The sequence below is a fragment of the Esox lucius genome, chromosome 17 (assembly GCF_011004845.1).
Source record: "Esox lucius isolate fEsoLuc1 chromosome 17, fEsoLuc1.pri, whole genome shotgun sequence".
NCBI lineage: Eukaryota > Metazoa > Chordata > Actinopteri > Esociformes > Esocidae > Esox > Esox lucius.
In genome coordinates, this window is record NC_047585.1 from 25,605,608 (window position 1) to 25,617,660 (window position 12,053).

Sequence of the window (12,053 nt, forward strand, 5' to 3'; positions counted from 1 at the left end):
CGCACGTGTGTGTGTGTATGTGTACGTATGTGCCTTGATATCAGTGTGTGTGTGTGTGTGTGGGGGGGGTTCTGGGGGGGGGGGGTTGTCTGAGTTCCCTGTCGTCTGCTAGGCTGGAGCCAGGCGCAGGCCCACTGTCCCGGGTGCTGCTGGTGATTGGGAATGGCTAGTCAGAATGGAACACTGTGGTTTTCCCTAGAAGTCCCAATCCAATGGGAATACCAGAGCTGTGACCTCACACTCCAAAGATCCTTCTCTCTATCCCTCATATCACACATGTGACCGAAGAGAGATAGTGAGTGGGGAGAGAGAAGGGGAGAGAGACAAGTATCAGACGAGAGACAGGGAGAACTTTCACTAAGTCACTACTGTCCATCTAAATCTTAGCTGTGATACAGTATGTCTGTACTCAACCACATTTTCTGTCTCTCTTTTCTCTCATTCAGGCAACTGCAAACACACATGCACACACACACACACACACACACACACACACAAACCCACACACAGCCACACACATTAAACGCGCATCAGAAACTGATATTTCAGAGCTGGGAGTTTGTGTGTGTACATGTCTAACGTAGAGAGTGATTTTATACTGCGCTCAGAGTGACACGCCTGTTGCCCAACGTCACATTCTGCTGTTCATTTCTTGACTGTTGGTCTGATTCCCGGTCTACAGATGGAGAAGAGAAATGGAGATAGAGATCCTAGCCTGGCTCAGTGGTCTAAGTCGCTGCATCCCAGTAAAAATTAGGAAACACTGGACAGGAGTTTGCATCCTGGTCGCGGCTAACCAACATTACCTCAGCATGCAACTACGAGCTGAAGTTGAGCGAGCAGTGTGATTAGAATCAGACCAGCTTGTTCAGATATGCTTAGAGGAAGCATGTGTTCAGTTTTGACTATCCAGTGACTGCTATGGAGTGGGCGCGATCGGACAATGACATAATTATGACTTGGACACCGTGAAATTGGGATTAGTTTTTATGATAAAAAAAAAAGAGGCAATGGAGACAGATTCATGAAATTCAACATTGGACCACTGTATGAAAACATTAAGTACAGTACAAATGACATGAAACATTAAAATAAGATATACCTGCACAGCATTCCAAGGTAAAAGGAGCAAACAGGATTGGAGATGGTTTCAGACGAAGAGCAATGGTGCTGTGGAATCCTTTGGTCTGTTAGAGATATGTCTTCTAGTTTTCAGATGCAGGCGCCATCTGTACACACACCTGAACACACTTAGCAAACACCCCATCGAATGCCAAAATGGCCTTGAACCTGACTATCAGGTGATAGAATCATGGCTCTTGTGCGTTGATCCTACGATCAAAACAACATCTGTGCCCCCACGTAGAAATGGTGGTAGTACCAGAGTTAACTCCCTTACACAGTCCTCTCAGACGGTAACATTCTCATGGTTGCTTTTGGCCTGCTCAACTGGGGTTGCACAGAAAGCCAACAGAAACTTTTGACCGTTGTCAAATGTTTCTGAAAACTAGTCAGAATCAGACTAGAAAACTAGAAAACCAGAAAACTAGCCACTAGAAAACTAGTCAGAATCAGAGAGAGTTTTATAGGGTTTAACCAGCTGATGATTTCTACCAGTAGTCCTGACGAACTGAAATCAGCCAGCAATCATAGATTGTTTACAAGGGGGCGTGGCAAGCAACAGAGAGTCTGGTGTTGGTGTGGGGCTATGTAGGGGCTAAGTCCAGAGAAAAGTCCAGAGAAAATTTAGATTTTGGCACAAACAAGTTCATGTTAGGCAAAGTCAAATCTACAGCAGAATCTCAACAACTCAATTGGTGACTGGAAAATTATTTCTGGGCTTAAACCTGATGTATTTTCTGCCGGAAATTAGGCCTCTACTTCTGGCTACACTAGTGAACATATCCCCCATGCATCCCACAAAGGCGTAGGTGTTGCTAACATTTATAACACCAAATTTCAATTCACAACGAAACAAATGACTAGGTTTCTGTCTTTTGAGGTTTTGGTCATAACCTTTATGCAGCCGTCTCGATCACTTTTCATTGCAACTTTTTACAGGCCCCCTAGGCCGTATACATCGATCCTTACTGAGGTACTTAAATTCCTATTGGACGTTGTAGTCATGGCAGAGAATATTTAGTTTCTTTTATTAAACTTCAATATTCACATGGAGGATGTCCACGGACCCACTCCAGCAGGCCTTTGGAAATGTCTTGGTTTTGCTTTGTCTCAGGACCCACTAGTTGGGCTATGGAATATATAATGTGGATTTAAATGTTTTTCCTATTGATCCTGGACTATCGGGTCAAAATCCTATATAACCATCTCATTATGTTTACTGTTACAACAGCACATTCATATGGACCTCAACTTTCAAAAGCTACGCTATAAATTCTCAGAAACCCAGAAGTTGTTATAAGCATCAATTAAAGCAAGAGTCACCCACTTTTATTGTGTTAAGAGTGGACAGATGAGGTGGACTACGCTAAAAGACTGCTTTGAGATTACAAACTGACCCATATTCAGAGACAACGCAGACCCATGACACATGTGGCCAAGGTATACGTCAATCTCAAACCACAACAGCATACTCATGCCTCGCTACCAGATGAGCTGAATACATTCTGTCACGTGTGTCTAACCCTCACATGGGAGGTTTTGATCTTCAACTCTCCTGCACCTACCGTGGAGTTGTTGCAGCAAGGCAAGGCCACTAATATTTTCAGTGTGTCAGGTTCCATCTTTAGACACAGAGAAGGGCATGTGATATATAATTAGACAGGCCTATCCATTCTTTTGTATGAAATTGCACAAAATCTAAAATTATGTGATTGTGCCTTGTGGGATTCCACATTTTTGCATGCGACTGAGTTCCATTTGGCTAGTAGTTGTTCCTTACTCCAGGCCTTGGGCCGAAAGTTCAGCTGGTTTTCATTCTAGCCCAATAATCAGGGACTCATTTAGATCTGTGACACCAAGTGAATTAAATGAATTACCGGGTGGAAAACCAGCAGTTGCCCTGGTCCCAGAGACCCTGGTGGGGTAGGCTATGTCGGGAATGTGCCAGATCTTTATTTAGTAAATTATTATTAATATTACTGGGTAAGCATTTAAATAAGCAGCCTCAATATTGTCAACCATTGTATTATTAGCAACTCATGGGGTAGTGGCATTCTCAGTGAATGTTTTCTGTCTGAGGATTTCACTCTACATCTCTTCGATCCACAACAAAACCATAGCAAGCAGCCAGCCTACCAAACTGTAACCAACCATTGGCTCATTCTGTTGAGAATGGGATTGCAAAGCCAGGGTTGTAGGTTTGATTCCCACAGGGGACTAGTACAGAAAGCATAAAAACATACACACCACTGTTTTTATTCTTGGTAACAGTGTCTGCTAAATTATCAAACCTAAGATAAAAAACGTAATAGCACTTTTGTGGCCGATTTCCTAGGCAAGTATTTAGGTCCTGGGGAGCTGGACAAATGTCGGATGTTCTCGTCAATCTTTAGTGATCCCTCTGACTCACAGACACACTGCATTAAGGTCAGGGTGTAAATATAACACATTCTAGAGTGACTGGGAGGCTGGGAGGCGTGGGCCGAAGAGGGAAAAGCCTCACCACAGGACTCTTAAAGACTTCTCTCATTCCTGCTCTCCACACACTGCCAATCACAGCAGTCCCTGATGCTCCGGCCCGGTCCGGCCCTGAGAGTGCGCGTGCGTGTGGCCAGGGAGATGTCCGCAGTAAATCTGTCTGCTTGAGCAGCGGTGACAGCAAGGGGTGATGCGGTTCAGTGCCCCCAGAAAACAGGGGAATAAACCAAATTGAGTCCAGCTGTGAGCATGTGTGTGCGTGTGTGCGTGTGTGTGCGTGTGTGTGCGTGTGTGTGTTTGTTTCTAGGTTTATATGTTTGCGTCAGTGGGTCCTATCTGTTAGTGTGAGAGTGTGTAGAAGAGGCCTTTGACGCTTGTTTGGACCAGGGAAACACAGTGAGGGAGGCCAGGCTGGACCTAAGAAACACAGTGAGAGGCCAGGCTGGACCTAAGAAACACAGTGAGAGGCCAGGCTGGACCTAAGAAACACAGTGAGAGGCCAGGCTGGACCTAAGAAACACAGTGAGAGGCCAGGCTGGACCTAAGAAACACAGTGAGAGGCCAGGCTGGACCTAAGAAACACATTGAGAGGCCAGGCTGGACCTAAGAAACACAGTGAGAGGCCAGGCTGGACCTAAGAAACACAGTGAGGGAGGCTAGGCTGGACCAGGGAAACACAGGGATAGAGGCCAAGTTGGACCAGGAAAACACAGGGATAGAGGCCAAGTTGGACCAGGAAAACACAGGGATAGAGGCCAAGTTGGACCAGGGAAAAACAGTGAGAGGACAGGCTGGACCTTAGAAACACAATGAGCGGGGGCAAGTTGGATCAGGAAAAACAGTGAGAGAGGTCAAGTTGGACCTTAGAAACGCAGTGAGGGAGGCCAGGTTGGACCACAGAAATACAGTGAGAGAGGCCAAGTTGAACCACGGAAATACAGTGAGGGAGGCCAAGTTGGACCAGGGAAACACAGTGAGTGAGGCCAGGTTGGACCAGGGAAACACAATGAGAGATGTCAAGTTGGACCAGGGAAACACAGTGAGAGAGGCCAGTTTGGACCAGGGAAAACAGCGAAAGAGGTCAAGTTGGACCAGGGAAAAACAGTGAGAGAGGCCAGGCTGGCTGGAGTTGTTGTTTTCACACTGACTGTGGTTCATTCTGGAATTAGTTGTGCTAACCTTCACAGCTGGACTCTTTGGGAATTCCTTTCTATGACATGAGTGCTTCTGACTGGAGGCTGTTCTGTACTATACAGTGTACAGTATAAAGTGTAGAGATTTTTTGGGGTGGCGTACTTATCCTCCATGTGTGGACAATAAAGTCCTAATTTGCATCTCATGGGAAGCCCATTTAATATTTGTTTATGAAACACTGTGTTTGGTGAACTTGGTGAACTCGGCATATATCTACAACTAGGCGCATAGTCTGAACAAATACCTGTGGCTTATGTCATTACTGCATCACAGAGGAAGTCTTGGCTAGTAGAAGTGGTGAGGGCCCAAGAGTGGGAGAGAGAAAGAGAGAGAGAGCAAGAGAGAGAAAGAGGAAGAGATAGAGAGAAAGAGAGAGAGAGAGAGAGAGAGGTCCCAAGAGATTGAGAGAGAAAGAGAGAGAGTTTGTGTTGAATAAAGTGCAGTTCGATACTTTCATCTTCCCCTCACTTCTCCACTATCTCCCTTAAATGTGACATGGGAAGTGAAAGGCTTTCCTGGGTCACTGAAAGCTCCCTTTTGGTCCAAGATCTAAAGCAGGGGTAGGGGGAGGTGTGTGAGTGTATGTTTTTGGAAGGGGGTGGTGACCTCTATTTAATTATTAATGAATGTTTGTGTGAGACTGTGTGTCAGGCTGTTTGTGAGGCTGTGGGTAGGACTGTGACAGACTGTACGTGAGACTGTGTGTGAGGCTGTGTGTGAGAGTTTTAGTTGAAAGATTGGGAAACCCTGGTGAAACATTGGTGAAACATTGATGAAACCCCGGTGAAACCCTGGTGAAATGTTGATGAAACCCTGGTGAAATGCTGATTAGAACTTTGATGAAGCCCTGGTGAAACGTTGATGAAATGTTGATGAAACCCTGGTGAAACGTCAATGAAACGTTGTTGAAAGCTCCTGTGTGTCTTGAGGATTTGAGGATCAAACAGCACAAAGAGCCGGGTCAGAGCAACACCAGTCCTATTCAACATCATTTAAGCTGCGTTGATTGTGTCTCTGGTTGTATGTTGGCAGATGAGAAACAGATATACAGGCAAACAAACAGATTACATAGATATATAGATAGATAGACAAACATACAGATTGCATAGATAGATAGATAGATAGACAGACAGATAGATAGAGCTGATGATTGGATGAAAGTGTTGTCTGGCTGAAATAATCTAAATCCTTTCCCAATGGCCCCGTGGGGAGACAGGGGGCTGGGTCAGGGGGCTCAGTATAGTTCCATCATCACGCCCCTTGGCCCTGAAGAAAAGACTGATTAATACGAGACCAATTGGAGGCCAAGCTAGAGACCAAACCACCATTATGAAAGGCTTCAATGGATTTAGGAGGAGAACTTTGGGTTAGGTGGGGAGAGAACTCAGAAGATTCTGGAAAGGGGACAGAAGGACACCCCTCAGAGCACAGTCTGATGCTCTCTAGGAGCCCTCTCTTCCCATTGTCTGCCATCATGAAACTGTGTGTGTGCGTGTGTGTGTGTGTGTACGTGTGTGTGTGTTTCTGTGTGTGTGTCTCTAGGAGCCTCTGGGGGTCCACTGACTGACTCCCTTTTGTCTGCATGTCCCTCCTTTCTGCGGGGCCTTTGTTATGACAGTTGGTTGCTTTTATACCGACTAAATCACAGCACTCAGCTGTTCATTTACGGGCCTAACCCCTGACACCACACACCCCTTCATCCTCTCCTCTTATGACCCCCACACACCCCTTCACCCCCTTTCTTATGACTCGCTTCCTCACCCCTTCATCTCCTTCCTTATGACTCGCTTCCTCACCCCTTCACCCCCTTCCTTATGACTCGCTTCCTCACCCCTTCACCTCCTTCCTTATGACTCGCTTCCTCACCCCTTCATCTCCTTCCTTATGACTCGCTTCCTCACCCCTTCACCCCCTTCCTTATGACTCACTTCCTCACCCCTTCATCTCCTTCCTTATGACTCGCTTCCTCACCCCTTCACCCCCTTCTTTATGACTCCCCCCAACACCCAATCACCCTTCTGGAAATCATAACCACTCTTACAAATATCAATCTATCAACACATAGTTAATTACCTCAGTAAATAGTCATAATACTTGAGTCTTCTCCTATAGATAAATGCCCCGTGTAAGCACACAGACACACACACACACACACACGTGCACATACAGAACAACTGAAGATGCATTTGTCAAATAATCAGCTTTAAGTTTAGTTTTCAATCTGCTCTGGATATAAAAGGGAAAGTTGCCAAGCTGCCCCTCACAGAGCAGAACAGGGCTGATTAGAGGGATATGATCAGAGTGGAGAGGGGGAGGGGACTGACCTCTAGGTTGGAGCACAGATGGGTCACAGGGAGATAGAGACCCCTGTTACTGAATAACCAACCACATACAACATGCAGTCAACACATCTCTCTCTCTCTACATACACATGCTTACGTAATATAGAGTGAAAGAGAGAATTCTGTTTGTACTGTAGGTACGGCAGATACATGAGATAACCGATTCAACAGCTAGTGTCCAGCTCTGAACCATACATGTTGTAGCTGACACCCACACAACCATCCAAACCGCAATCAAAGAGATCCTGGAGACCCACAAAGCCAGCATGGTCTAGTGTGTCTGTGTTGTGTGTCTGTGTTGTGTGTCTGTGATGTGTGTCTGTGTTGTGTGTCTGTGTTCGAACATTGAGGGATATGTGTCTGTAGATTATTGTAGCTCAGGGATGTGTATCTGCAGAGTGGTGGTGTGTTCAGGAAAGTATGTTGTGTAACTGTGTTCAGGGATGTGTGTCTGGGTTACTCGTCAGGGATGTGTAGCTGGGTATTAGAGTGTTTAGGGATATGTGACTGTTGGGTAACTATGTTTAGGATGTGTTGTTGGGTATTGCTGTGTTTAGAGTTGGGTAACAGTGTTTATGGATGTTTTCCTGGGTAAGTGTGTTTAGAGATTTATGTCTCTTGGGTATTGGTGTGTTTAGGGATGTATGTATGTTGGGTATTGGTGTGTTTAGGGATGTACGTATGTTGGGTAAACGTGTTTAGGTGTGTATGTATGTTGGGTAACTGTGTTTAGGGATTTATGTATGTTGGGTAACTGTGTTTAGGGATGTATGTATGTTGGGTAAATGTGTTTAGGGATGTATGTATGTTGGGTAAATGTGTTTAGGGATGTATGTATGTTGGGTAACTGTGTTTAGGGATGTATGTATGTTGGGTAAATGTGTTTAGGGATGTATGTATGTTGGGTAAATGTGTTTAGGGATGTATGTATGTTGGGTAAATGTCTTTAGGGATGTATGTATGTTGGGTAACTGTGTTTAGGGATGTATGTATGTTGGGTAACTGTGTTTAGGGATGTATGTATGTTGGGTAAATATGTTTAGGGATGTATGTATGTTGGGTAAATGTGTTTAGGGATGTATGTATGTTGGGTAACTGTGTTTAGGGATGTATGTATGTTGGGTAAATGTGTTTAGGGATGTATGTATATTGGGTAACTGTGTTTAGGGATGTATGTATGTTGGGTAACTGTGTTTAGGGATGTATGTATGTTGGGTAAATGTGTTTAGGGATGTATGTATGTTAGGTAACTGTGTTTAGGGATGTATGTCTGTTGGGTAAATGTGTTTAGGGATGCATGTATGTTGGGTAACTGTGTTTAGGGATGCATGTATGTTGGGTAACTGTGTTTAGGGATGTGTCTGTGGTGGCCTGTGTTTATGTCTAGCTCAAAGTGACTCAACCAGAAAGCAGCCCCTAAACCATAATCACAGACTTAAAGAAACACAGGTTGAGCTCAGAGAACTAATGGGTAAATATCTAGGGTGCATTCACTAGGAATCAAACAGAACAACACATAATTAAACAGAATGAAACGGGCAGGATTTGTTTGATATAAACTCTAGTTTTAGTTGCAAAACTAAACTGCTAGCAACTGTTTAGACTAATGATTATGCCTCAATTATCTTATCCTCACCCATTTCCTGCTCTTCCCTGCTTCTTATCCTCCCTCCTCCTTTCTCTTTTTCTGTTTCGGGAGAAGGTGTTGAAAGAGTGAGTCTCAGAGACAGTCAGAGAGAACGACAGAACGAGAGAGAGGGGACGAACATGAGAACCTGAAGCTTTTATAATCATAACTCACAGAGGGTGAAGTTTATGGCACCAGAGGTCCAGAATATTGTAGTATCTGTGTGTGTTTGTGTCTGTGTGTGTAAGTGTGTATACAGGTTTTACTATACTGGGTGGAGACCCAAAACCGTTGCAATGATAATAAAACAAGAACTATTTGACCTTAGGGGGACATGTTGCCAGTCCTCATGAGGAACAGTACTATTTTTGGGTTAGGGTTTAGGGCTCAGGTTTAGAAATGAAGTAAGAGGTTAGGGATTAGCTGTTTAGGGTTAGGAGTTAGGGTTTTGGGGCTAAAGTGAGAGGGTAATGGAATAATGTTGGGTCCCCATAAGAACAGTAAAGAGTAAATATGTGTGTGTGTGTGTGTGTGTGTGTGTGTGTGTGTGTGTGTGTGTGTGTGTGTGTGTGTGTGAGCCGTCCAGGGGTAAACGCAAAGTGGGGTTTGTGGCATTGGTGTTTCCTGGGTAACGTACTGGGCGTTAATGCCAAGGCCATATAAAACCTGTCCTCCCAGAATGCCTTTGTGACAGACAGATGAGCCAGCTCATGTTGCTATGGAAATCTGCTGTCCTGACTTAGGACTTTCTCCCAGGAACCCATCCCAGTTAGCTTCATCACATGTTGATGCACACACACACATTTTATCTGTCTCTGAGTCTCTCTCTTCCAGTAACTTCTCTGTTCTCTTGTTGTTATCTCTTCCCCACTCTCTTTCTCACACACACACACACACAGACACACGTGCGCCTGCACACTTACACACACACACATTCATGCACAAAAACACCATTACAAGCAGACAGAGAGACACATATGAGTGTGTGGGCTGGCTGCATGCTGGGTATAGCAGGCCCAGATGTCTGGGGTCCTTAGAAGGATAATGGTTTCTTTCACAGGCGGCGCATGCCTACACTAATTTCACTTAAACACACAGCGGGGGACTGGCAGCCACTTACAACATACTTACACATGTACACGCGTACGTACACACACACACACACACACACACAGAACCCCCCCCCCCCCACACACACACACACACACAGTACTGTAAGGGAGGGGTTTCAGGGGAAAGTGGCTGTCTGGGAAGACCCCAGGGGGACACCAAAGAGGGATGCATAGACACACAAACACACACACACATACTTCACTTCTCATGGGTATAGTATGCCTTGGCCTAATCATACTGTACTGTAGCCTTCTGTTTGAGTTGTACAGTTTTCATGAAAGCCGTGTTGGCACCAGTGTTCCAAGACAGTAATGTTCTTATAAGAGCAGAAATAAGAATATATCAACAAGGGGATAGTTGGACATAATGGCCCTGTTTGACAGCCTAGTAGTGGAAGGGAATAACACACACACACACACAAACACACAGACTCATCCATGGCATCTGCAAGACAATGAATCACATTTTGTTGTGAGGGATTGTGCAATTGTAACTGCAATGTGTGTACGTGTGTGTGTGCGTGCGTGTGTGATCAGAATAGGATAACAAAATTGGTCCCAAAATAGTTTTTTGGCAGGTCCCTACTAGAGGAATTATGATTTCTGGCTTAGTGGTTAGGTTTAGGGTAAAACTTAGAATTTAATATATTAGGTGTAAATTTAAGTTAGGGTAATGCTTAGCGTTGAGTTTTGGAAACATGGATTTTTGACTATGGTTAGGTTTCAGGTCCCCACAAGGACAGATAGTGTGTATGTGTGTGCTTGCATTCCAAATCCTGATCTTTACACACCTCCTAACGTTACTCACTGTCCCCCTCTGTTGGCCAGTTTATCACCTAATCTTTTGCTCATTTTAAAATCCCAGTGCTAAGCGAGTCAGATAAATCAAGAACTCACAGACAGCTTAGGTGTTTTAAGTGTTATTTCAAGCATTTGCCAAACCTTAACTCTTCAGCAGTATCAAATTATTTCATAATTTAAAAATTTTTGCTGAATCTGCTGGATTAGTAGAAAATACAAAATGTCAACATGTTCAGCCCTGAATTGTTAAGAATTATGGTATGGAAAATGTTCAAAATCAAAGCCAACTTGAAAGTAGAGTGGCAGCACATATAATAACATACTAGTGGCACTGAGTTTAAAAGGATTCAAACTCACTACATTTGGAGTCAGAGTCAATTTGATAACCAACAACAACACTTACTATTGCCCCTGGTGGATGATCTTCAAGCAAATTATAGACTTTTTACTGATCTCAAATAATGTCATATGCATGTTGAATTGGTGCTACTGGCTTAATGATGGCTGTTACCTTCTCGCATTTGAAGTGCTAATTTACAAAGTAATCTAATGTTGAAAAACTCCTGATCCCATGGCACGTAGAAAATAGCCTAATGCCGGGCATGATGCTTTTTGTACACAAAATGCCAAATTTGAAAAATACACTCACTGCTGTGTCTATGTGTGTGTGTGTGTGTGTGTGTGTGTGTGTGTGTGTGTGTGTGTGTGTGTGTGTGTGTGTTATGTGTGATTCAGGCCTCTGTGTACAGCTTGAGATTTGTTATCCCCATAAAGATAGTAAAATGTGAAAAAAGGTCCCCATACGTTTTTTTCCTCTTAGGTTTAGGCATTACCAGTTAGGTTTAGGATTAGGCATTAGGGCTAGGTTAAGTTTATGCATAACGGTTAGGTTACTGGGTTAAGGTTGGGGTAATGGAATTGGGAACATGGATTTCTGGGTCAAGGTTAGGTCTCAGGTATCCACTAGTTTAGAATGTGTGTCATGACTGCAGAAGCCACATTGCACACAGCTGGTGCCGCCGCTGCCTCTCACGCTGGTTGGGGTATTCTTAGCTCCCTAAAACCCAATAAGTAAAATGAGATTAGATCATAAACGCACACCCACAAACACACACACAAACGAGATTAGAACGCCACGCTCTGATGTATCCGCGCTGTTAAATATCTGAACTGAACTCATGTCTGGAAATTAATATGCTGTTATGTACATGGAGGTTTCTTGTGTGATAATTCGTTAGAATTTAGCTGGCAACTCCCACAAAAAAACCGATAGGGTTCAGGACTTTGGGATAATGAACATGAGCCTTTGACATAATTCCCAGATATTATAATTATTTTTACTATTAGCAAAAGTGGTAGTAGCCTAGTGTTACACTA